Source organism: Enhydra lutris, unplaced genomic scaffold, assembly GCF_002288905.1.
Source record: "Enhydra lutris kenyoni isolate GAN:26980312 unplaced genomic scaffold, ASM228890v2 scaffoldscaffold7, whole genome shotgun sequence".
NCBI lineage: Eukaryota > Metazoa > Chordata > Mammalia > Carnivora > Mustelidae > Enhydra > Enhydra lutris.
Window position 1 is genome coordinate 7,879,469 of NW_019154091.1, and position 25,834 is coordinate 7,905,302.

The 25,834-nt window shown below is 38.2% G+C and overlaps 1 protein-coding gene across 1 annotated transcript in view; it reads left to right on the top strand.

The window, feature by feature from the left end:
• The first annotated feature begins 808 nt into the window (after window positions 1-808).
• Window positions 809-25,834, top strand: part of LOC111142077 (cyclin dependent kinase 17) — a 114,943-nt gene continuing 89,917 nt past the window's right edge. The window contains exon 1 of the mRNA XM_022495026.1: window positions 809-1,194. The gene's annotated coding sequence lies outside the window, so the exon portion shown is untranslated. The remainder of the gene's footprint in view (window positions 1,195-25,834) is intronic.

Sequence of the window (25,834 nt, forward strand, 5' to 3'; positions counted from 1 at the left end):
TAACCAAGGGCAACAGTAGTTCCTCTCTGTTCTCATATAGCACCTTGTGTTTCCTTTCTCATGAAGCTCAGATTTTTATTATAACTGCTTACTGAGAATCTTTCATCCCAGCTAGACTCTTCCATTCTTTGAGGACCTAGTGTATTGCCAAGAGCACAATGTAAAGAAATTAAATGAATAAATGCTGCGTGCGTGAATGACTGCTGCACAGGTACCCATCCAACCACCCCTAATAAAGGAGGAAAGTTGCAAAGAACATGATCAGGTGCGGACCCTCTGACATCAACTGTCTAAAAAACCGGTAGAGAACTGCGGCATTGGTGTCTGAATTACATAATTGGATAATTTAGGCAAGAGTTTTTGTTTAGTTGGGGGGTGGGAGAAGGATGAAGGAGCGGAATTACCCAGGTAATTTCTTGCTGTGGAGTAGCACTACCTAACCAATTCACCCCTCTCACCTCCCTCCCGCCACCCCACAAACCAGCAAGGCGAGAACAAGGCCCCCACCTCGGGGCGGGGGGTTTCCCGGGGATACCCCGCCCCGCCCTCTAGGCCCCGCCCCTGGACCGCCAGCTCCGCCCCTCTGCCGCCGCCAGCAGGGGTCGCGCTGCCCGCGGCGAGCTGCTCAGGCGGGGGTGGGGAAAGCTCCCGCGGCGGGTTGCTTTTCTCAGCTGCTGCTGGTTGGATCGTTTCAATATAAGTCTTTTTTCTCGCTCGCTCGCTCTCCTCCGGGGAACAGGCGGAGGCGTCAATCCGCAGCCGCCGAGTGAGAAGACGACGCACACGCAGAGAACGAAAGCGGCCGCCCGCCGTCTCCTGAGCGCCTCACGGTCCGGCCACAGCAAAGAAGGAGCCCTAGTCCGGGCGGGCCGCCTCAGCCGGGCTTCGGCACCTCCCTGCCAGCCGCGCTCCCGCCCGGGTTCCTCCGAGGGGATTAGTGGGCTGCCCGCGCGGCTCGGCGGCCCGGGAGCCATGTTGTCCGGGGGGCTTGGCAACGCGTGAGGGACCCGCGGCCCCTCCCGAAGGCTCCGGACCCTAGGCGAGAGCCGGAAGGCGGCTGCGGAGGCCTGCGCCTCAGAGGCGCCTTGGGTCCGCCAGCCGCTGGGACCCGGACCTGCATCCGGTCGCCGCGGGCGTCGGCGGAGCCGCTCACCCTCAGCGCCTCGCCTCGCGACGCGGCCCCCGCACTTGCTGGTGAGTTGGCGGCTGGCGACCGCACGGGGCTTTTCCTGCTGTCCGGCGGACCCTGAGCCAAGGGGGCGGGAGGGTGCTTGGGACAGAGGGCTGGGGCGGGCGCTGGAGGCTCAGGCCCGGCCGGGAAGTTGAGAGAGGGAGGCGCGGCCCGGGGAGCTCGCGAGTGCCTGTTGTCCCTCTGGTCCAGCGCGAACCCGGGTCGCCCAGGCATTTCCGGGGGTGGGGTGGGGTGGGGTATCCGACGGGCTCCTTCGCGGGAGGCGCCTGCAGTCGCCGCCACCCCCGGTGCGTGCTGACCATTTGGTCTCCGGGGGAGGCCGGTCTCCCCGCGAGGCCAGGGAGGGAAGAGGCAGAAAGTCCCCCGAGACACAAAGATTCCCCTCGGCGGGGGAGGAGCCGCAGGCGCGGGCGGCTGAGGGGAAAGAAGGGCGCGAGTCCGCGGGAGGTGGGCGAGGAGACGGTGGTGGCCGCGGCGCGTCCAGCTCCTTGGAGACACCGGGAGTGTGAGCGGGTGGCGAGCGCGGAGGAGGAGGAGCCCTCGCGTGGGGAGCCGGCCGAGACAAAGATCACCGCAGCCTCCCGCTAGCGGGTCACACCCCTGAGTGTTGGTCAAGGGCTGAGGTGGAGGGAGTGTGGGAAACCCAAAGAACCGATGGGGAGGGGGAAGATGGGGACCTGCCAAGTATTGTCGTCTCCGTTGCAGTTGCTTTTCTCAGCATTTTTGTGCCCAACGCTTTTGCGCCCCAACTCAGCTGGATAGCTCCAGATTCTCTGCCTCCTGTCACCCCCTCACTGCCACATTGACTCCCTTGTGGTTTTCCCTTCATTCTCCCCCCTACTTTTCACCCACTCCTTTTCGTGTAAGCGGTATTTTGCCTTCAGCTTGGGGGAACGTTTGCTAATGACAGGATGCCTGAGCTTGTTCTGACCCTGAACTGCCTTGAACTCCTCTCTCTCCCTCCCACCCTTTCCTTTCTGGGATCTTACAGTGTCACATGGCCACTAACAATTAGCTTTTCTTCAAAAATGGCAAAAGCAAAGCTGAAATCCGTGGCGCTCCTTCTTTATATTGATTCGTCCACTAAAGACACGTCGTTGGTTATGCATTATCACCTCTTAGCCAATTTTTCTAGGTAACAAAAGTGGCAAATTTTGTTTCGAGTTTTGGCTCTTCCTAGGGTCAGCAGTGTGTTCCTGGCAGCCAGACCTGTCACTTATCAGGAAATGCTTGACTTACAGACAATTCTTTCCTCAAACTTTGCGGATTCTTTCTTGAATCTTTGTTGCGGGATTTCTTTTAAAAGGCGCTTGTGTAAGGTCAGAGTAACAAATATGAGTTACTGTGTTTTAGACTTGTTAACCACTGAGCAGCAGAAAATGAATGGGATTTTAAGATCTTTGATGCTTTGAGTCAACAAAAGCCTCCGTTGAAGCTAGAAGTAAGGTTCAGTCTCAAATTTTAAGAAAAAAATTGGCTAGCAGTAGTATCATTGGTTTTTTTGTTGTTAATGAAGTCATATCAGTCTTTGTAATTCTAACATCTGCATACTTCCATAAACAATGGTTGTAACAAAAGAAAAAATGTGGCTATATTTGAGGAATAGGCTTTTTATGACAGAATTCTGGAATATAAAAACGTTATTCTTTTATCTGGTGAACTGTCTCACCACCCAGAAATACTAAAATTTGAATGCTGGACTTCAAGGAAAATAGTTGAGTCTTTGAATTTAAGCTGTTTTAAAATATTATTTCTTACCCCGAAAATAGACATTGAATTATGAGAAAGAAATTAAAAGTACAGTCTGTTTGATATAGCGAAGTTACTATTGATACCGTTCTAAGAACCGTCAGATCTTGCTGCCATTAAAAATGTTGATGCTGTAAAGATTGTGAAAGGGATTTTAGTCTAGGGACAAGTCTCCGAATTGTGGGACTCCCTCCCCCACCCACACCACTTCTCAGATATCTTTGTGAAATTAACAGGTCATATCATTAGTAATCAGTGTTTTATATAAGTTATCAAATGGCCAGAATGAAGAAGGTACATTGTTTTTTTCCCTACATATTTATTAGTATTTAATTAGATTATTGAAGTTTAATTCTTGGAAGGAAGTCCAGAAAGTTACCGAAGATTTCTGGGTGGTGAGATCTGTGGATGAATAAAAATACGGTTCTGGGGGTGCCTGGATGGCTTGGTGGGTTAAAGCCTCTGCCTTCAGCTCAGGTCATGATCTCGGAGTCCTGGGATCGAGTCATGCATCGAGCTCTCTGCTCAGCGGGGGGCCTGTTTCCTCCCTTCTCTCTGCCTACTTGTGATCTCTGTCAAATAAATAAAATCTTTAAAAAAAAAAACAACTATTCAAAAAAATACGGTTCTGTATTTTCAAAATTTTTACTTTCATTTTGCAATCAGAAAAAAAAGTATGAAATAGGAAGCCTTGTTAATAACCTAATTTTCCTATTACTAGAAGAAGCTTCTATAAAATTTATTTTCGTCCTTGAAACTATTAAAGTCACTTGCAGGTGTTAGTTATTTGAAATGTGCAGGTTGTTAGATGTGCTCTGACCTGAAGGGAGAAAGATAGGAAAGATGAATTGGAATAATTGGAATAATTGATTCAGTGTATGGTAGTGATCCAATATATGGTGGTAGCTTTGTACACCGGTAATCTTGTTCTAATAAGTCATTGGTTTTACAGAAAATAGAAAAAATAAGTTTTATTTTCTGTAGTGCAGAATAGTTGTTGACTAAACAGATCTTAATGTATACAGTTTTCAGATATTGCTCCAGTCCTGTGATTATGGAGGAAAGAGATGGCATATAAAATAATTTACTCTGTTGAGGCTTTTGTTTTTCCTGTTATTTTCAGCAATATTTTTCTCCTTTCTCTTTATTTATGAAATAGTACTAAACAACTGCAACTCTTGTGAATAGTAGAAACTATAATGGCAACTGAGAAAGATGTTCAGAAGTGAAGATCATTTCCTTTAATATTAGGAAAAATTATCTGTGAACACAAAATTTTTCCCTGGTGTTTTCTTGGTTATTGTCTAATAGTGCTGAATATTTATAAGACATTACATTTTGATCTTTATTACTGTTCTCTAATCTTTATAAAAATTGCAGCATCATGTCATGGCGCCTTTTTTTTTTTTTAATAGCTTTTATACTTCCATGGAGGATAATTACTTAGCGAATGTGTTGCTGTGTTGTAGAAAAAGGACATTATATGTTAAATTCAGTTTATAAAAATATTCATTGGAGTATTTTATCTATTTTAAAATTGTCTCCTTTATATAATGTGAGGAAAGACTAGTTTTGGGTTCTTTGAATTTTGAATGTGTAATTTTTGCTTAAATTTTTAAATGGGAAACTTATTTAAAATGCACTTTATAAATCGATTATGGCATTTTGTGTTTTAAATGATAGATAAAATAATAGGTTTATGGCCTTTAAAATTAAACTTTATGTAGTATTTTTGAGGTTAAAAAATTGCCCAAATAGGAAACTTGGTATAGTTGACTGGCATTCAACCTACAGTCTTGGCAATTTCTTGGAACTGGCGGCGGGGGTTGGGGGGGGGAGGACCTTTTTAAACAAAATTTTGTGAGAGATTTACAATATTAAGCCAAGAATTCTTACTGTCATTAGTGGATTCTTTGTCATTATTTTGTTCCCAGTCTTTTTAGTTGACAGTCTTTAATATCTGCAAAATTTGACCCGGAAAGAGAAATTGCCAGGAAATCGTATTGAATATATCTGAGTGTGGCTTACCTTTCCTGGCCTGTTTCCTCTCTGTTGGCCAACTTGGAAAACCAATAAATATCTACCAATAACTCTAATGGGAGGTGCCTCCTATAAATAACATTCTGCAGTAACATAATACTGTGTGTGAGGAGGTAGATTTACAAATCCATGGCATATTGGGATGAATGAAAATTATCTTGCTCCCCAAAGTCTCCTTTTGAAATTATTTTTTGATATAAACATGTGAAAGAAATTAAACTTACTTCTTTTGCTAAGTACCATGCCAGGTGTTAATTTGTTAAATCCCCATAGTAAACCCATCCTATATGAATATTGCGCCTGTTTTTCAAACAAAGACACAGATGCATTAGATTAATTGTCTCTTAGGTTCTACCTCTATGGTGAAGCTGAGGTTCCAGTTCGTGTTCAAACCGCTTTATTACAATGTTTCCATGGGGATGTGATGTTAAGAAGTTCTTTTTAAGTGTCTACTGTAGCAAGAACTAAAAAGTGGTAAATTAAAAAGCCCATCAAAATTAGATTTAAATTCCATTGAATTAGTTTCACTACACACAAAAAAATTGATCTAAACAAAATGTATAAGAGGACATATTTATAGCTCCAAATGAATTAAAGGCACTAAAATGATACTGAAAATGTTTGTAGATTTATTTTTTTTTAAAGATTTTATTTATTTATTTGTCAGAGACAGAGGGAGAGAGAGTGAGTGAGCACAGGCAGAGAGGCAGGCAGAGGCAGAGGGAGAAGCAGGCTCCCTGCCGAGCAAGGAGCCCAATGTGGGACTCGATCCCAGGATGCTGGGATCATGACCTGAGCTGAAGGCAGCAACTTAACCAACTGAGCCACCCAGGTGTCCCTGTAGATTTATTTATTTATTTTTTCCAAGATTTTTTTTTTTTTTTTTAATTTATTTGTCAGAGTGAGAGAGCGCGCACAGGCAGACAGAGTGGCAGGCAGAGGCCGAGCGAGAAGCAGGCTCCTTGCCGAGCAAGGAGCCCGATGTGGGACTCGATCCCAGGACGCTGGGATCATGACCTGAGCCGAAGGCAGCCGCTTAACCAACTGAGCCACCTAGGCGTCCCCTTGTAGATTTATTTTTAATCAAGGATTTATCAGTTAGTTGTTGAGCACAAAGTAAAATGAATATAGGTATTGAAAAGCAAAAATAATTATATTGCATATTTACTCTCATTTTTACTTTTATGTTTACTTACTGATTTTGATTTTATATATGTTAAAATTAGTTTGCATTACGCATATGCCATAAAAAAGACAGTCCAGATGCATGCTGTGTAGGTTGCTTCAGTATTAGGTAAGAATTTTGTCTTAAGGTAGATAAAATTTCTGTCTATGTGTACACACATAATTACCTATTGGTTTTGGTATTGTTTAAGGAGAGCATAAATTTTGATCTTGTGTTTTTTATTTCCACATCTTGTGTATTTTATTTCTACATCTTTACTTCTAATCCAGACCTTTCCTTTCCTAGCTACCTCCCAGATATTGCCTCTTAATTTTTTATTGATAGGTAGCTGTATATCACCAAAAATGGAAATATTAGATTATATTATACATTTTTGGCAATAAGTTTTTACACTGAAAGCCAACCCTTATGATGAAAATACTGCAAATTAGTATTGTTGATATATATCCTATCTCTTACTCCATTTGAAGAATAGAAAATGTTATTGACTTGACCTAAAGGTAGTCTGTTAAAGTGGGGAAAAAAAAAAAGATTTGCTTTGTTTTGTTGTCATAAAAGTTGTCAGCGGTTTTTGTTTTTTAGTAAAGATTTTATTTATTTATTTGACAGAGATCACAAGTAGGCAGAGAGGCAGGCAGAGAGAGGGGGGAAGCAGGCTCCCTGCCGATCAGAGAGCCCGTTGTGGGGCTCAGTCCCAGGACCCTGAGATCATGACCTGAGCTGAAGGCAGAGGCTTAACCCACTGAGCCACCCAGGCGCTCTGTTTCTTTAGCTTATTTAGCGTAAGCTCTATACCCAACATGGGGCTGGAACTCAACAACCATGAGATCAAGAGTCACATATTCTATACCAACTGATCCATCCTTGTGTCTCTTGTCAGCCTTAAAATACCATATCCTTGTTTCTTTTTATGCACTTGTTAGTGTAAATACTTTCAAGAATACTCTAAATTTCATATGCATATTTGTAAACAGTGGGGAAAGGATCCAAGAATAATTTCACTATATTCTGGGTTAGTTACTAACTCACTTTGGTATTTTCAAACATATTATTTAGTCCTTCTGTTCTTATAATTGATGGTTAATATTTGTTAATGGTGTGAGTTAATGTTAAAGGTTGGTAAAAATTAATATTTATGAAAAACCAGGTAACAACGTTGAAGCTCTTATTACTCCAAATTTAGAGGCATTATCTTTTAAGTTACCTAATATTAAAAAAAAGCTAATATGTACTTTTATGTATTATGTTTAAATCTTTTTCATAATTCCAGATTTTAATTGATTATTTTTTAAAGGTTTTTTTTTTTTTTTAAAGATTTTATTTATTCATTTGAGAGAGAGACAGTGAGAGAGAGCATGAGTGAGGAGAAGGTCAGAGGGAGAAGCAGACTCCCCATGGAGCTGGGAGCCCGATGCGGGACTCGATCCCAGGACTCCGGGACCATGACCTGAGCCGAAGGCAGTCGTCCAACCAACTGAGCCACCCAGGTGTCCCTAAAGGTTTTATTTATTTATCTGGTAGAGAGAGATACAGCAAGAGAGAACATACAAGTAGGGGGAGTGGGAGAGAGAGAAGCAGGGTTCTTACTGAGCAGGGATCTCAACATGGGGCTTGATCCCAGGACCCTGGGATCATGACCTGAGCTGAAGGCATATGCTTAATGACTGAGTGACCCAGGTGCCACCATAATTCCAGATTTTTATGTTTTATTGTACTGCTATTTCTGGTGGGAAGGAAGCCTTTCGTCGATTTTTGAAAAATTTTGGATTCCTTGAGTAGACTTGAGCCCCTTGAGCCAGTCTTAATGGAAAAAAAAATTTTTTTGAGAGAGTGAGGAGGGGGAGAGGTTGGGGGGGGTGGTGCTGAGGGAGAGGGAGAGAGAGAATCCCAAGCAGGCTCCATGCTCACCACAGAGCCCCAGGAATCCCACGTGGGGCTCCATCCCACCACCCTGAGATCACAACCTGAGTTGAAATCAAGAGTCCATTGCTTAACAGACGGAGCCACCCAGGCACCCTTTATTTATTTATTTATTTTTAATTTTTTAATATTTTTATTAACGTATAATGTATTATTAGCCCCAGGGGTAGAGGTCTGTGAATTGCCAGGTTTACACACTTCACAGCACTCACCATAGCACGTACCTTCCCCCCAGTGTCCATAACCCTACCCCCCTCCCCCTGGCAACCCTCAGTTTGTTTTGTGAGATTAAGAGTCTCTTGTGGTTTGTCTCCCTCCTGGTCCCATCTTGTTCCACTTATTCCCTTCCTAGCCTCCCCAGGCCTCCACGTTGCCTCTCAACTTCCTCATATCAGGGAGATCACATGATAATTGTCTTTCTCTGATTGACTTACTTTGCTAAGCATCATACCCTCTAGTTCCATCCATGTCATCGCAAATGGCAAGATTTCATTTCTTTTGATGACTGCATAGTTTTCCATTGTATATATATGCCACATCTTCTTTACCCATTCATCTGTTGATGGACATCTAGGTTCTTTCCATAGTTTGGCTGTTGTGGACATTTGGGTGCATGTGCCCCTTTGGATCACTGCATTTGTATCTTTAGGGTAAATACCCAGTAGTGTGATTACTGGGTCATAGGGTAGCTCTATTTTCAACTTTTTGAGGAACCTCCATGCTCTTTTCCAGAGTGGTTGCACCAGCTTGCATTTCCACCAACAGTGTAGGAGGGTTCCCCTTTCTCTGCATCCTCGCCAGCATCTGTCATTTCCTGACTTGTTAATTTTAGCCATTCTGACTGGTGTGAGGTGGTATCTCATTGTGGTTTTGATTTGTATTTCCCTGATCAGGCACCCTTTATTGAAATATTTTAAAGAAATTATCCTTTATGATTTCATTATATGTAATACATTTTGTTTTTTCAATTCAGCGGTATGTATAATCAGTATTTTAAAGCATTTGTTGTGTCCTAGGCATTGTGCTAGTATACAATGAGTTGGTATTGTGAGGTAGTATTGTAACATGTGAAATACCAGCAACACTAATTGAATGTTCTGTTCTTGGCCCTGTTCTCATGTTTTACATGTTTCCTGGGCAATCTTATCTATATTTAGTGCTTTTTTTCTTACTACCTATATGTTGAGGATTTCCACATCTTTTCTTCTAATCCAGACCTCTTCCTTCCTAGCTACCTTCCTACCTAGCTACCTCCCAGATACTGCCTCTTAGTGCTCCTTTACCAGAACTGAACTTTTTTTTAACCCATGCCTCTATTCTCAGCCAACACTAATGTACCACATGAGCCTAGTCATTAAAGCTAAAACCTTTGGCAGATTATTTTTTCTATTCTCTCCTCCCCTTAGTCCAGTCACACCAAATTTTAATTTTATTTCCTAAATATTTTTTAGATTTATCTTTTCCTGTTGTTACTTTCATATGTTGGGTTTTGGAATGCTTTATCTGAATTATGATGTCTAATTTTGCCCATTTTAATCTAGCAGTTACTCATTCTTTTTTACATTTCTATGTATATGTCTTTTTATCCTTCCTTTCCTTCTGTCTGTCTGTCCATCCATGTATCCATGTCTGAAGTGCACTTGCCTATGTTATACTAGCATTTATGGTCTGTGCTAGGAGATAAAGATGGGGAAACTGGTGTATCGGTGTTATGGTGCTGGGACACTTGAGAGAAATTCTCATATTTGAGGACAAATGTCACTTCCTTTGAAGTCCTCTTTTTTTTTTTAAGTCATTTTTGATCTAATCTGGTGGAGTTATGATTCTGCTGTAGCATTTATGTTTATCATAGTACTTAACACATTGTTTGTAATTAATTATTTAGAAATTTCTCTTTCTGGTTGGCTTTGTGCTCCAAAGGGACCATGCTTTGTTGGGATTCCCTCCAAATTAGGTATTGCATAATTGGATGAGGAAGTGATGGGATTAGGAACTGGTAATTTAGGGTCAGATTAGTCATCATGTTGAAAGAATCGAATCAAGAATCAGTTCTGATACAGGAGAAAATAAAAAGTCATCAAAAGTTTTGAGTATTGTTACATGTAGGTGGTATTTGTGTGTGAGCAATCTGGAAGCAATTTGTAGGCCAACTTAGAGGGACAGTAACTTCTTATTAGTGGGCCTTTTTAATTTCATGCAAATTGTACTTAGTTATCTTAGACAAATTGGAAATATAAAATTACAGTATTTATATGTAAATAAAATACCTATTTCAAAAGATCTGAAAACTGGTCAATATCAAATAAAATTTAGTTTAGCTGATAAAATTAATGAAATTGAGCTCTTTAGCTGTGTATAGTACTAGAATTAAATGCATTTACTGAAGTAAAGTACAAAATTGTACTCAGAAGGACAGAACAGTGCATTTACTGTCATCTCTTTTACCCTGATAGTTAATGTATACAATTGGCCAGGAATTTTGTTTTCATTGGGATTACTGTAATTTAAAAAAGTGCTTTATGGTCTACTTATGATTTAAAGACATTGATTTTTTAAAATTATACCTCTGTTACAGTTGTTTTATTGTAAGAACTAGATTTACTTTAGAAGTCAGAGATTAAGGCTTGTGACATCTTGAGATGTGACATTTAAAAATGAATTTTTAATAATTTGTAAGACTGCTTTCCATATTTCTCAACTTATGTGGTCTTAAAACATTAAAACATTTTATATCCACTACATTTTCATGATCATGATTTATATACTGGCATTTTATCATTTTAGTAACAGTGGAGTCATACCTCTTTTGCAGTAGTTTTTTTGCTCATAAATCTTTTTTTAATTAAAAAAAATTTTTTTAAAGTAAGCTCTAATGCCCACAGTAGGGCCTGAGGTCAAGAGTTGTGTACTCTCCTGACCAGGAGCCCCTGTCCATAAATTCTTGAGCATAGGTTTTCCCCTTCTTTCTCCCGATATTCTTATTTCATTTCTGTTTTCCTATAATCCCTTTTCTTCCCAAGAAACTATAAACTGGTTGACACCTTTTTTTATTTTATGTAGAATTTTTTGGAAAAAAATCTGAACTCTCATTTTTATTATATAAAGTTAGAATTGGTTGTATGTGTGTTTTTTTTTTTTTTCCATAAACTACTTCCATTGTAACTAATAACCATGTGATCTTGAGCTAGTTACTTAAACTCTTAAGGGGCAGTTTCTTCTATAAAATTGGGAAGTGGCAGAACCTTCTTCATGGGGTTGTGGGAATTAAATATGTATAAAGCACTTTGCAAAGAACCTTGCAGTTAGCACTCCCAAGTAGCAATTTTTAAAATATTACTCTTTGACATAATAGGAAGAATTATTGGTAATGGTACTAGACATGTTTTGCTCATCTATCCCTTCAAGTTGATTCCTTCAGGTTAAATAAGTGATTCACAAGGACAGTTGAATCAAAATCATCTCTTTGACTTTTAAAACTATATGTACCTATTGGATTTTCTCATACACCTGCCTTCTCCCATCTAATTTGAGAATCAGTGTTACTAATCGGAGTGTGTTGCATGCTTTAGGTACATTGTGGGGAGGATACTGTAGACTACTGGACCAAATATGTAGGCTATTCATTGTTGTTTCTTATCTAATGCCCATTAGGAATAATGGCTGTTACAGTCTTCCCGATAAGCACATTAATAAGCTTTTTCTTAGGACCAACCAAATTTTTCTTGTAACTGTTTGCCTTGTGTCCCTTCTTCAAACCTATGCTATTCTGCTTGTTTGACATCTTAACAGTCTAGACAGTATTTGTTTTTCTTTTTGATGACTTTTATGTGTGACTCAGGTATTCTGAAGTCAAAATAGAATAACTGGTCATATAGCTTATCCATTAAACAAAGAAAATGGTTTTGCCCTTTTTTTTTTTTTTTTTTTTTTTTGTTTTAAAATTTTTTTGGGGTTTTTTTTTTTTTTTTTTTTTTTTTTTTTTGGTGATGAAGTCTGCTTGGGTGTATACTATTTATTGTTTTAGGTTTTTATTATCTTATGTTTTTCTAGGTCAATGGCCTTAACTTGAACTTCAGAAGCACTCTTGTGATTTAAAAAAATAAAAAACGGCTAGATGCCTCTGTGTGTGTGTGTGTGTGTGTGTGTGTGTGTGTGTGTGTTGTAAAATCTGAAGCTCTGTCCCAGAACAACTGAAGTGGAATCTCTGAGCTTGGTTTTTAAAATGTTAAAGGCGGTGTTTAGAAACACTGTTTCAAGGTTTGGCACAGTGTTAAAGGGAGCAACCACTCATATATAAATTAAAGTAGGCAAAGTGATTAAAACTTTACATCATTGCATCTTATTTTTTTCTCTTTTTATTCTTTTTTGAATTTTGTAGTTTTATCATGTTTTGGGGGGTTTCTTTATGTATAAAAGTCTTCCAATTTTATTTATATTTTATCTTTTTAGTATCTTTTTGTTTTAGTTTTGTTAAAAGGTAAACTGAGGCATGTTAAAATTTTTCAGAGTTTAATGAGCATATACATTGACTGAATCGTGGAGCATCAAGCCAAAGGTTTTTACCTGTCCACCTAGGGTGGGCGGGAAAGGGGGGAGGTTTTTTTTTTTAGAGAAGACAGCGAAACAAAGGGAATTATTTGATTGGTGATAGTCTAAGCAGTTGTCTTATTTGGAAAGCCTAGAGGGTTGTTTGTGATTGGTTGTTCTTAAGTTTCATTTTCTCAGATTCTTGTGCAGTGACTCTGGCTTAGGTTTTGGTTTGCTTACAAGGCATTGGACTCACTTTAGTCTAAAGGCCTTCTTATTTAATTACTTTAACACCTTGAGTGTCTTACTGCTTTCTCTCTGGATTTTATTTGTGAGAGAGGGAGAGACAAGAGAGAGCACAAGCAGGGACAGGGCTGAGGGAGAGGAAAAAGCAGATCCCCACTGAGCAGGAAGCCCAAAATGGGGCTCCATCCCAGGACCCTGGGTTCATGATCTGAGCTGAAGGCAGATGCTTAACTGACTGAGCCACCCAGGCGCCCCTCAGTTACTATGTTTTTGAAAATTATTTGTTAAATACAAGAACATAATAATGTAGAAAATAGGGAATTAATTAATTCCCTAGCAGTGGTTTTCATCTTCAAATATTCCCTTTGTCTTTTTTCATATGTAGGGTTTAATGTTTTTGTTTAAGATCCTTTTTAAAAGTTTTTTTAAGTTCCCAAATAATTCTTATGGCTATCATTTTTGGTGGTTATAGCAATCTATCAAAAGAAGTTTAACTGTTTCATAGTGGTTGGTAATTAACATACTACTTTTCATTTTTCATTATTTTAAATTGTGCTGGGACAGGCTGTAGCATGTGACCACATCATCCTTTCACCCTCATTTTACATTTCCTTAGGGTAGCTAGATATTCAGAAGTGAAATTCTCACATCAAACCTGTGAACCTTTTCAGGTAATGCTTGTTGTGGCAGTGCCACTAGTAATGTGTCACATCTACTCTAAAATAGTTGCTTTAGATAATTTGTAGAAAGATGTTATTGCTTCTGTTTGGATTTCTTTGATTGCTTGATTTTTTTTTTCCCCCTTCTGTAGTCTCCACTCATGTTGCTTAGGAGGTAATGATTGCCATTCCCTGAATATTGACAGCTTCATTTTTCATTATTTTGTGATACCATCTTTTTTTTTAATATCATATTGCTATGTATACTTTTTTTTTCTTAATTTGAAATAATTTGTTTTTGTTGTCCATCTGTTCTTATTCTAGCTTCAGCTTATTTATCACTGCTGTGTAATATATCTTAATATCTGGTATGGCAAAACAGTTTTTCCTCTAAATAATTTTGATATTCTATATTTTTATTCTCTTTTACTTATTTTTAAACAGCAGGCAAAAAAGATGTAGAATAGGTGTCTCCATTTTTTTCTTTCAAGTTGGTCTCCAACTATAAAACTTCAATCCTAGATATGTCAGTACTTCTGTAAGAGTTGCATCAGGAATCAGGGTAGACTTGCATATCCTCATTGTCCAGGTTCTACCATGTAAAGAGCATCTCAGTAAAAATTAGGTAATCTATGATTTTATCCATTTATTCATGCTGTCACCAAAGATGGACTTAACGGTTGTCCTTTTTTTTCTTTTAAAGATTTATGATTTATTTATTTGAGAGGGTTCACGAGGGAGAAGGAGGGAGAATCTCAGACAGGCTCCCTGCTGAGCACAGAACTGAATTCGAGACTCAGTCTCATAACCCTGAAACTATGACCTGAGCTGAAATCGGGAGTTGGACACTTAATTGACTGAGCTACCCAGGCATCCCAACAGTTGTCCTGAAGAGAAGAGAGGAATGACATTCAGCCAATGGTATTAGATAGATTTCTTGGAGGAGATGATGCTAAATTTAATTAGCTTTAGCCCTTCCTAGGATAAAAGCAGTATATTTTAAGGAGGTAGGAAAAAAGATTTTACATTCTTTTAAAATAATTATTATTCTCCTCCAGCCTATTAAGTATTTGCATGTAGTAGAAATAGAAAATAAAGGTTGCATGTGGAGGCTGGTAGATTAGATAAAAAATGCAGCTATACCAGTAAGAAGCTTGGATTTTACTCGTCTATAGAATTGAGCTATTGAACAGTTTTTGGGCAGAATGTACTCTTTTCTACATTGAAGTCATTGGGAAAGTTTCTTGAACAGCTACAAATGAGCTACTTCTGGATGTTGAATGGACAACCTTTTGTGATATGTTGATCTTTGAAAAGCAGCTTCAAGGGATTGCTTTCCTACTTTGGGAATGCTAAAAGGAGCTATTTGAACCTTTTTTTTTTTTTTTCCCTGGTCTGGTTCATTTCAGAGACATGAAAATTACTGTCTCTTAGGAGCATTTAGAAATATGTATTTGCAAGCCAGCCATTTTTATCTTCCAGTGTTAGAAATTGGTTTCACCATTTTGTTGGGGAAATAGATAAAAATAGTAAGTTTATGACAATGAACTTGAAATAATCCTTTTATTTAACTATAAATGTTAGCATCTAATGAAGGATACAAATATTAATTGTGCCTCTACAAATGATTATTTAGTTCTTTAGACCTTACCTCTGTGCTACTATAGGTAACCATGTAACACTATCCATTTAACAGTAATTCAGTTAAATTATATGCAGGTACAGAGAATAGGCTAATTTTAGCAGCTGCAGTGTTTCAGTACTTTAAAGTCAACTGAATTTGACTCTACAGCTGATCTTGAACATCACATATCTGACTGCACTGGTCCATTTATACACCTGTTTTTTGGTGGGCGGAAGGTACAGTACTGATTTGATTCTCTTAAGATTTTTTCAGTAATATTTTCTTTTTTCTAGCTTCCTTTATTGTAAGAATACAGTGTATTATATATATGTATATATATAGAGAGAGTATATAAAATGTGTGTTAATTGAGTCTTTTTGTTATTGGTAAGGCTTCCAGTAAATGCAGGCTATTAGTAGTTAAGTTTTTGGGGAGTCAAAAATTAAATACAGGTGTTGGACCACACAGGGGTCAGTGCCCCAACCCCTGCATTGTTCATGGGTCAGCTGTACTTCCATTTTACTAATGCATCCAAAGAATTTTTGTTACATAATTGTTCCCAAGTTGGAGGTACCTTTTCTCATTGTATTTACTTTTCACAAATGATCATCTCTCTGCCCATTCCTTTCTTAATTTGAACTCTTCAAATCCTTCCATTTCTGTAGGCATTGAATATTTTTTAAAAAATTAAACTTGATTTTTCTGAATAGGTGATACGATGAACTTAAAACCATGTAGAGAGAGACAGAGAAGTCTTTTTTCCCTTTTGCTTTCTCCAGCCTCTCTTTCCTCCCATACCTTTTATAGGTAGACATTTCCTTTTGTATCCTGTTTAGCCCTCCAGTGTGTTTTTTGCAAATATAAACAGATACATGTATAATTTATTTTGGAGATTTTTTTTTCAGTGTCTACTTAAAGATCTTCCTTCCTTTATTTATTTTTTAAAAAGATTTTATTTATTTATTTGACAGAGAGAGACACAGCGAGAGAGGGAATACAAGCAAGGGAAGTGGGAGAGGGAGAAGCAGGCTTCCCACCAAGCAGGGAGCCCAATATGGGTCTCGATTCCAGGATGCTGGGATCATGACCTGAGCCGAAGGCAGAGGCTTAACCCACTGAGCCACCCAAGCACCCCTATTTTCTTTTATTTTTAATAGCTGAATTTTACTTCTGTGGATACATGGTAGTTAAGTCAGTCCTTTATGGACACTTGGGTCCTTTCTTATCTTTTGCTATTACAATAGCAAATGAATAATATACACACCACATTTTGTACTTACATAAGCAAATAAATGATTTAGATTCTAAGAACAAGGATCAATCAAGTGATAAATACATCTGTACACGTTTCCTTGCTCTGCCGGCTGGGAGGCCTAGAAGAAAATGACACTCCGGTAGCAGTGAGCACAGCTAGTACCCAGATCTTGGTTTCTAATACTAACAGTATTAGTAACTCCCATAAAAGGAACCAGAACTCTGGAAAAATGGCTGATTCTAGGACTGGGACAGGAAATAAATGTTTAATAATGCTGAAAAGTTAGGAAGTATTCTAACAAAAACAATGCATAGAATAAATAGGTATGTGAAGGGCACACAGGAACCAACTCAAAGAACTCCCAAGGGCTAATAATAGAATAATTTGAGGAACAAAATAAAATAGAATTTAAAAATTGGATTATAGGGGCGCCTGGGTGGCTCAGTGGGTTAATGCCTCTGCCTTCGGCTCAGGTCATGATCTCAGGGTCCTGAGATCGAGCCCCACATCGGGCTCTCTGCTCAGCAGGGAGCCTGCTTCCCCCCCCCCCACTCTCTCTCTCTGCCTGCCTCTCTGCCTCCTTGTGATTTGTCTGTCAAATAAATAAATAAAATATTTTTAAAAAAATTGGATTATAATTCAATTATAAAATAATATCCATAAATCCCCAATACTGATGTAGATAAATGACTGGGAAAGAATAGATCTCCTGTGCAGAGGAATTCTACATAATTTATGTAGCTACTCAGCCTTCAAATAGGTACAACAAGACTCTTAAGGAGTGGAAAAATAAGGAAAAGAGTAATTTGACATGGGGAAAAACCTGACAAACATGATCTCGGCTGTGTCACGAAGGTTAAATACTTAAACATACAGTATTAATACTGTAAACCAAATGTATCCCCTCATAATTCATATGTTGAAACCTGGTCCCTAATGGGATGGTATTTGGAGGTGGGGCCTTCGGGAGGGGGTTACATCAGGATGTTATGGATTTAATGCCCTTATAAGAGACCCCAGAGAGGTACTTCACATCTCACCTTTTCTGCCATGTGAGGACTCAGTGAGGAGATGGCAATATGTGAACGAGGAAGTGGGCTCTTACCAGACACTGACTCTGCAGGGAACTTGATCTTGGACTTCCCAGGCTCCAGAACTGTGAGAAACAAATTTCTGTTGCTTCTGAGCCACCCTGTCTAAGGTATTTTGTTATAGCAGCCTGAATAGACTAACGTTTAACATCAACAGTGATAAATCATGTTAATATGATGTGGTGGCAAATGCACTGGACTTCTAATATGGTCTTCCCCAAAAAAACATAATCCCAGTCTAATCATGAGAAAAACATGAGGTAAGTTCTAATCAAGGGATATTCTGAACAGTACTTCTTAGGTCATCTGAAACAGGGGAAGTCTGAGAAACTGTCACAGCCAAGAGGAGCTTAAGACATGATAGTACAATAAAGTAAAATCTAAATAGAATGGATCATAATGCATCAGTTTTGGTTCATTAATTGTGACAGTTATTACCACAGTAATATAAGATCTTAATCGCACAATCTAGGTGTTTGGTGTAGAGGAACTGTGTGTACTATCTTTGCAATTTTCCTGTAAATCTAAAACTATTTTTCTAAAAAAGATAGATGCTTCTGCAATTCTGTTAGGTATAGCCATATTGCCATTATGTACCTAAATGTTTTCCCAAGCCCTCACCAGCTGAATGTGTTGTCAGACTTTTGGAATTTAGCCCATTTGATAGATTAGAACTGGTGTAACTGAGACTTTTGTATTTCTCTCATTATGAATTATGTTGAGTCTTATCTTGTATGTTTAATGGACACTTTACTTTTTTCTCCCTTCTGTGAACTCTCACATTCTTTATTTCTCTGTTAGGTTTGGGCCTTTTCTTCCTGGTTTCAGGAGTTCTCTATAGAGAGATTAGCCCTTTTTGTAATATGGGTTTCAAAAAACACTTTTTCATTTTTTACAGTGTTTCTTATGCAAAAGTTTTCCTTTTTTATATGGTGATATTATGTTTTCTTTAATGTTTCTGGACTTTGAAACATAGTTAGAAAAGTCTTGACCACTCCAAGATTATAAAAACGTTAGGTTTTCTTCCAGTACTTGTGGATTCCGTTTTTACATTTAGATCTTAATATTTGAATCCTTCAGTTCCTCCCAAGCATTGAGGCATTCTGAATGTTTAACTTTCAAATTACTCCCATGTACGCATCCTTGTGGGCTTATAGGTGCTTTAAATGATTTATAGTAAAAGAAATGCTTATACATTTTACTCTTGGTGGATTGAAAAGTCTCAACTCTGTGGAAAATGTATTAAGCATTTCATTGTGTCTTAATTCCATATCATGGTTTAAAAATAATTTTCCAGTAATGAAAATTCCTTTAAGTTTCTTTTTACTGTTAAAATTGTAGTAAATTTAGCAAGTTTTTTTTCTTCTACTGATTATTAGTGTTGTGAATTATTCATGTTCCATTTATTCCCTATCCTGTTTCTCCTAAGATTCCTTTTTTTTTTTTAAGGTTTCTTTCTTTTTTTTTTTTTTTTTATTTGACAGATCACAAGTAGGCAGAGAGGCAGGCAGAGAGAGAGAGAGGAGGAGGAGGCAGGCTCCCTGCCGAGCAGAGAGCTCGATGTGGGACTCGATCCCAGGACCCTGAGATCATGACCTGAGCCGAAGGCAGAGGCTTTAACCACTGAGCCACCCAGGCGCCCCTTCTCCTAAGATTTCTGCTTCAGTTATTAAACCTGTCTGTGATTTACCTTCTGTTGTTCTCAGAACTTCTTACTGTTTTGTGGCTGCTCTGATAGTAATCTCTTTATTTGGTATTATTTAGAAATTTTATTTGTGGGCCAAATACCTCTTTTAACTCATTAAAAAAATGGAACCAATAGTGTCAGCAGATGCTGCCTAATGTAGGATGATAATTTCTTATGCCCTTTTATAAAGGTATTCATATTTTCCTCACATTACTTGTGATGAAACTAGTATTGCTGAACTGAATTTTCAGATATTTGGGAAACTCTGGTAGTACTGTGGAATGTTGACTTAGAAGGTAGCACCAGAAACTATCTGGTGAGTTTATTGCATAAAGGAGAGAACTACCTTTACCGACAGAGTTGGTAGGATCTGCTAGGGCAAGGGAAGGGTGTGTGAATAAAAAGAATAGCAAAGTATGAAGGGAGAGCAAAGTTGGGGTATTTATTGAGGGTTTGGAGTCTTTAAGACCGCTATTTCAGTGCAGGAGCTGATTGATTAGAATTGGGATCACGATATAATAATTCAGGATTGATACAGCAAAGCAAGGGTTTTGAGGTGAGATTTTCGAAGTATCTTGGAAAGTGAACAATCATTTGCTGCTATTTATTAAAAAGTTGAATAGTCTGCTGTTGGTTTATATGGGGTTTTGGGGAAGTTCCTGAAATGAACAATGAAGTTATTTGCAACTCTTATCTGCCTGGACAAGAGTTTCCTGGAATAGTAAAGTCACGTTGTCCAGGACAACTGAATAGTGATTTTAATGTAGACTGTAAAGTCTGGGTTTAGATGGTTGCAGTTCTCACTGCCCATTCAGAACTACAATAAACTTGAAAATGTAATTATAAAAAGTATGATTCTTAGGAACAGCTACTCAGTGTATTTTCTTGGTGAGAGGTTTGACATTGAATGATTTCCCCTAAAGAATGAGGCTTAACTTTGATAATTAAGGTGTCTGAGATACCTAAATGGCAGTAGGATATAGGATTCTGCAGCTAAGAAAAGAGCTATAAAAGGATCAGAGATAAATATTTGGAAGTTACTGTTTATATTGAATCCATGTACCAAGCTAAGTTTGCCTGATGAGGAAGTATAGAGTGAGAAGAAAAAGACTTTGGCTTTAAAAGTTCTAGTGCCTAATAGTTATATGTGGTTGTGTGTGTGTGTGCAAACCTGTAACAGAGTGGCTGGAGAGGTTGGAAGAAAACCAGGGTATAGTAATGTGATTTCTGGAGATGTGGCTGAAAACTAGCAGGGTCAGAACACAAAGGCCTTACATGTCTAGGTGGAGAAAGATCTATTGACCTAGCGATGAGTTTTCACTTAGTAGTTCTGTGCTTGTACAAAATACAGACTGTTCACAGAACTAGTCAGTTTTTCATGACATTCTTTACATAAGAATTGCCTAATGGGAAATTCTGTTTGCAGGGTAGTTATTTGAAATTGAGAATATTTTCTTAGAAATAATTTTACTAACTTGCTCCCACATTACCCGGTAAAAGTTAATCTCTCATTTTGACTGTGAGGAAAGGTCAGTGGTGTATAGCCTGCGATTTTATTGACAGTACATATATTTGGTGTTAATACTTTGGGAGTGAATAGTGGAAGAAGTAACATTTGTTGAATGCCTACATTATGCTAGGCATAGTCCATACATTCTGATTTACATCTCTCACCTTTTTGAGGTAGCTTATTTTCTTCTCCAAAGAGGGAATAACTGAGGTTGGATTTCTCAGTGTCATAATTCTAACTTTCCCCAGTGTCTATAAGGAGTCAGGATTTGAATGGAGTTAGGCTTAGTCTCAATTTTTGCTGAACCAAATCGACTTCCTATATGCCGTAAACCTTTGGTCAGCTAGTGCTGTGGTTGTATGTAATTCACATTTCACCAGATGTTAATTAAATGTAGGAATATGTTACCTTTCAGCTTTTGAGGAACAAGATTGAACGGGTATTAAGTAATAGTGAAGCAAAGAAGAAAGGATCTAGGCCCATATACTCATCTTTGATTAACTAGAATCTTTTATTAACTATAATCTCTTTAATTCCTTTTAAGGGAGCTGTTCAGGTTGAAGAACAGTATCCTGTTTTTTGTTGTTGTTTTTGTTTTTAAAGATTTTATTTATTTATTTGATAGAGATAATGAGTAGGCAGAGAGGCAGGCAGAGAGGCAGGCAGAGAGAGGAGGAAGCAGGCTCCCCACCAAGCAGAGAGCAGATGCGGGGCTCGATCTCAGGACCCTGGGATCATGACCTGAGCCTAAGGCAGAAGCTTTAACCCATTGAGCCACCGAGGCACCCCTTGTTCTTGTTTTTTGAACAGTATCCTATTTAACAGAATTCTGGCTAATGCAGACATTTGTATTTTTTTTTTAAGTATTTTTCTCTATCCTCATAGGAAATCTTTTTTTAAAAAGTCATTATTCTTCATGGGTATGCACATTTTGTCCTCTTTTCATTCATCTTAGTCTAATTTAGCACTTCATAGAAACAAAAACTACCAAAAAGTTGGAGTCCTGGCATTTTTAATTTAATTTTTTTTTTTTTATTTGACAGAAATCACAAGTAGGCAGAGAGGCAGGCAGAGAGAGAGAGAGAGAGAGGAGGAAGCAGGCTCCCTGCTGAGCAGAGAGCCCGATACGGGGCTCGAACCCAGGACTTTGGGGATCATGACCTGAGCCTAAGGCAGAGGCTTTAACCCACTGAGCCACTCAGGTGCCCAGAGTCCTGGCATTTTTAACATCTTGCCAGGTCTTCCACAGTTGGTCACTGTCCAGTAGGATTTGTCTTACAAAAGCTTTAATAAAGAGCTAGTTTTTAAAAAATGTGATAAACTGTCATTGTGTCATCAGTGACGGAGTAGCACATTCAGTTCAGTTATGTTTTGGTGAGAAAACTTAGAAGTTGCCTACATGCTTTTTTTTTTTAAACATTAAGAGTAAATTCATATTTACCTTGTGCCGGGCATGGCTAAGAACATTCTCAGTGAACCTATGAATATTTACAAAGTGGGAGATTTTGTGAGATTTGAGCTTTGAAAGTCTATAGAAGATAATACATAATTATTTTGTGGTAATTGAAAAATGTATCATGTGAATAGAATTAATTAGCTATTTTTGAAGGGAATTAAAGTTTCATTCTTATTGTACCTATATGAATATGACCTTTTAAATATCTAAATATTTTTATCTTTTTCTGTTAAAATAAGGTCCCGTAATGCTTTTTAAATTTCTTACTGTTGGAGTTAGGAGGTGTTTAAAAAAGTGAATGACTAGCTGAGCCTCACAGGATATATTTACATTAGTGGGGTCATCATGTATCTCCACGTGGTAAAGTCTGATCTTTCCACTTTCCTGAACAGTTCATTTTGAGGTGACGTGGGACTGTAGAATCCTTAATATGCTTAAGGGTAAAGTGTAGCATTAATTTAGAAAGATGCAATGAGAAATAATCTTGCTTGATATAACCAGTTTTGGGGGGATAAGGAGTGATAGGATGGGGGTAGGGAGGGGGGGACACAAAGATTAAAAAAAAATATTTCTGTCTTTAAGGAGTTTATAGTATGGTGAAACCCAGAAACTTTACATTTATATAACCCACTTAATTCTAGTGAGTAAATCAGTTTAGAAGACCAGATTTTAGATTTGAGGATTGGTAGAAAATGTCCTTAGAGCAGCAGCCTTTTTTTTTTTTTTTCCGTTTGAATCCAGGTGTGTTTTATTTATTTATTTTTTGTTTTGGGGTTTTTAAGGTTTTATTTAAATTCTAGGTAGTTAACATACAGTGTTATATTAATTTCAAGTGTACAATATACTGATTCAGCAATTCCACATACCTCCCAGTGCTCATCACCACAAGTGCACTTCTTATTCTGCTTCATCTATTTAACCCATCCCCCCACCTCTTTCCCCTCTGGTGACCATCAGTTTGTTCTCTGTAGTTCAGTCTGTTTCTTGATTTGTCTTTCTTTTTTTCCCTTTGCTGATTTGTTTTGTTTCTTAAATTCCACATGTGAGTGAAATATATCTTTGTCTGGCTGACTTGTTTGACTAGGCATTATACTCTCTAGCCCCATTCATCTTTTTGCAATTGGCAAGATTTCATTCTTTTTTATGGCTGAGTAATATTACATTATATATATGGATCCATTATATATATATTCCTTTATATATATATGTACATATATGTATATCACTTCTTTATACATATATCTGTTAGTGGATACTTGGGCTGCTTCCATAATTTGGCTATTGTTAATAATGCTGCTGTAAACATACAGGTGCACATTTCCCTTTGATTTAGTATTTTTGTGTTCTTTGGGTAAATACCCAGTAGTGCAATTCCTGGGTCATAGGATAGTTCTATTTTTAACTTTTTGAGGAATCTTTGTACTGTTTTCCACAGTGGCTGCATCAATTTGCGTCCCCATCAACAGGGCGGAGGTTTCCTTTTTCTCCACATCCTGGCGAACACATTGTTTCTTGTGTTGATTTTAGCTATTCTGACAGGTGGGAGGTGATATCTCATTGTAGGTTTCATTTGCAGTTCTCTGATGGTAGTGATGATGAACATCTTTTCATGAGTCTGTAGATCATCTGTAATGTCTTCTTTGGAGAAATGTTTGTTTATTTCTTCTGCCCATTCTTTCTCTCTCTCTTTTTAAAGATTGATTTATTCTAGAGAGAGCACATGAGCAGGGGAAGGGGCAGAGAGAGAGAATACCTAAGCAGACTCCCACTGAGCATGGAGCCGGACACAGGGCTGGATCCCATGACTGGTGAGATCAGGACCTGAGCTAAAACCAAGTCAGATGCTCAACTGACTGGGCCACCCAGGCATCTTCTGCCCATTTTCTAATTGGATTTTTTGGGTTTTGGGTGTCGAGCTTTTTAAGTTCTTCATATAGTTTGGATATTCACCCTTTATTGTATATGTCATTTGCAAATATCTTCTCCCATATCATAGGTTACCTTTTGGTTTTGCTGAGTGTTTCCTTTGCTGTGCAGAAGCTTTTTAATTTCATGTAGTCCCAATAGTTTATCTTTGCTTTTATTTCCCTTGTCTCAGGAGACATATCTAGAAAAATGTTGCCTTGGCCTTTATTGAAGAAGTTACTACCTGTGTTCTTTTCTAGGATTTTTATGGTTTCAGGTCTCATATTTAGGCCTTTAATCCATTTGAATCTATTTTTGTGTGTGGTGCAAGAAATTGGGCCTGTTGCTTTCTTTTGCATGTTGCTGTTTGGTTTTCCCAACATCATTTGTTGAAGAGACTGTCTTTTTCCCATTGGATATTCTTTCCTGCTTTGTCAAGATTAGTTGACCATATAATTGTGGGTTCATTTCTGGGTTTTCTGTTCTGTTCTGTTGATCTGTGTGTCCATTTTTCTGCCAGTACCGTACTGTTTTGATTACTGCAGGTTTGAATAGGACTTCAAGTCCAGAATTGTGATGCCTCCAGCTTTGCTTTTCTTTTTCAAGATTGTTTGGCTATTTGGTCTTTTGTGGTTCCATACAAATTTTAGATTATTTGTTCTACTTCTGTGAAAAAATGCTGTTGGTATTTTGATAAGGTTTGCATTAAATGTGGAGATTGCTTTGGGTAGTATAAACATTTTAATGATATTTGTTCTTCCAGTCCTTGAGCATGGAATGTCTTTGCATTTCTTTGTATCAACTTCAGTTTCTTTCATCAGTGTTTTATAGTTTTGAGAGTACAGGTCTTTCACCTTTTTGGTTGGGTTTATTTCTAGGTATCTTAGTATTTTTGGTACAGTTGTAAATGAGATTGTTTTCTTGATTTCTCTTTCTGTTGCTTCATTATTAATGTATAGAAATGCAACAGATTTCTGTACATTTGTTATGTATCCTGGAGCTTTACTTAATTTGTTTATCAGTTCTAGCAGTTTTTTGGTGGGGGTCTTCAGGGTTCTCTTTATATGGTATCATGTCATCTGCAAATAGTGAAAGTTTTGCTTCTTCTTTACCTATTTGGAAGCCTTTTATTTCTCTTTGTTGTCTGATTGATGTGGCTAGGAATTCCAGTACTATGTTGAATCCAGGTGATGGGAGTAGACATCCCCGTCTTACTCCTGACTGTAGAGGAAGAAGCTCTTAGTGTTTTTTTCCCATTTAGGTTGATCTTAGTTGTGGGTTTTTCATATGAGGCCTTTATTATGTTGAATTATGTTTCCTCTAAAATTATTTTGTTGAGTTTTTTTTTTTTTTATCATGAATGGGTGTTGTACTTTGTTAAATGTTTTTTCTGCATCTGTTGAAATGATATATGGTTCTTACCCTTTTTCTCTCTTTTTTTTTTAAGATTTTATTTTTAAGTAATGTATACACCTGATATGGGGCTCAAACTTATCAAGATGAGATTGCACACTCCACCTACTGAACCAGCCAAGCACCCTTCTTTCTCATATTGATGTGATCTGTCACATTGATAAGTTGTGGAGATTGAACCACCTTTACAACCCAGGAATAAAGCCCACTTGATTGTGGGGAATGATTTTTATAAGGTATTGTTGGATCTGGTTCGCTAGTATTTTGTTGAGGATTTTTGCGTCTGAGTTCATCTGGGATTTTGGCCTGCAGTTCTCTTTTGCGGTGGTGTCTTTATCTGGTTTTGGTATCATGGTAATGCTGGCCTCTTAGAA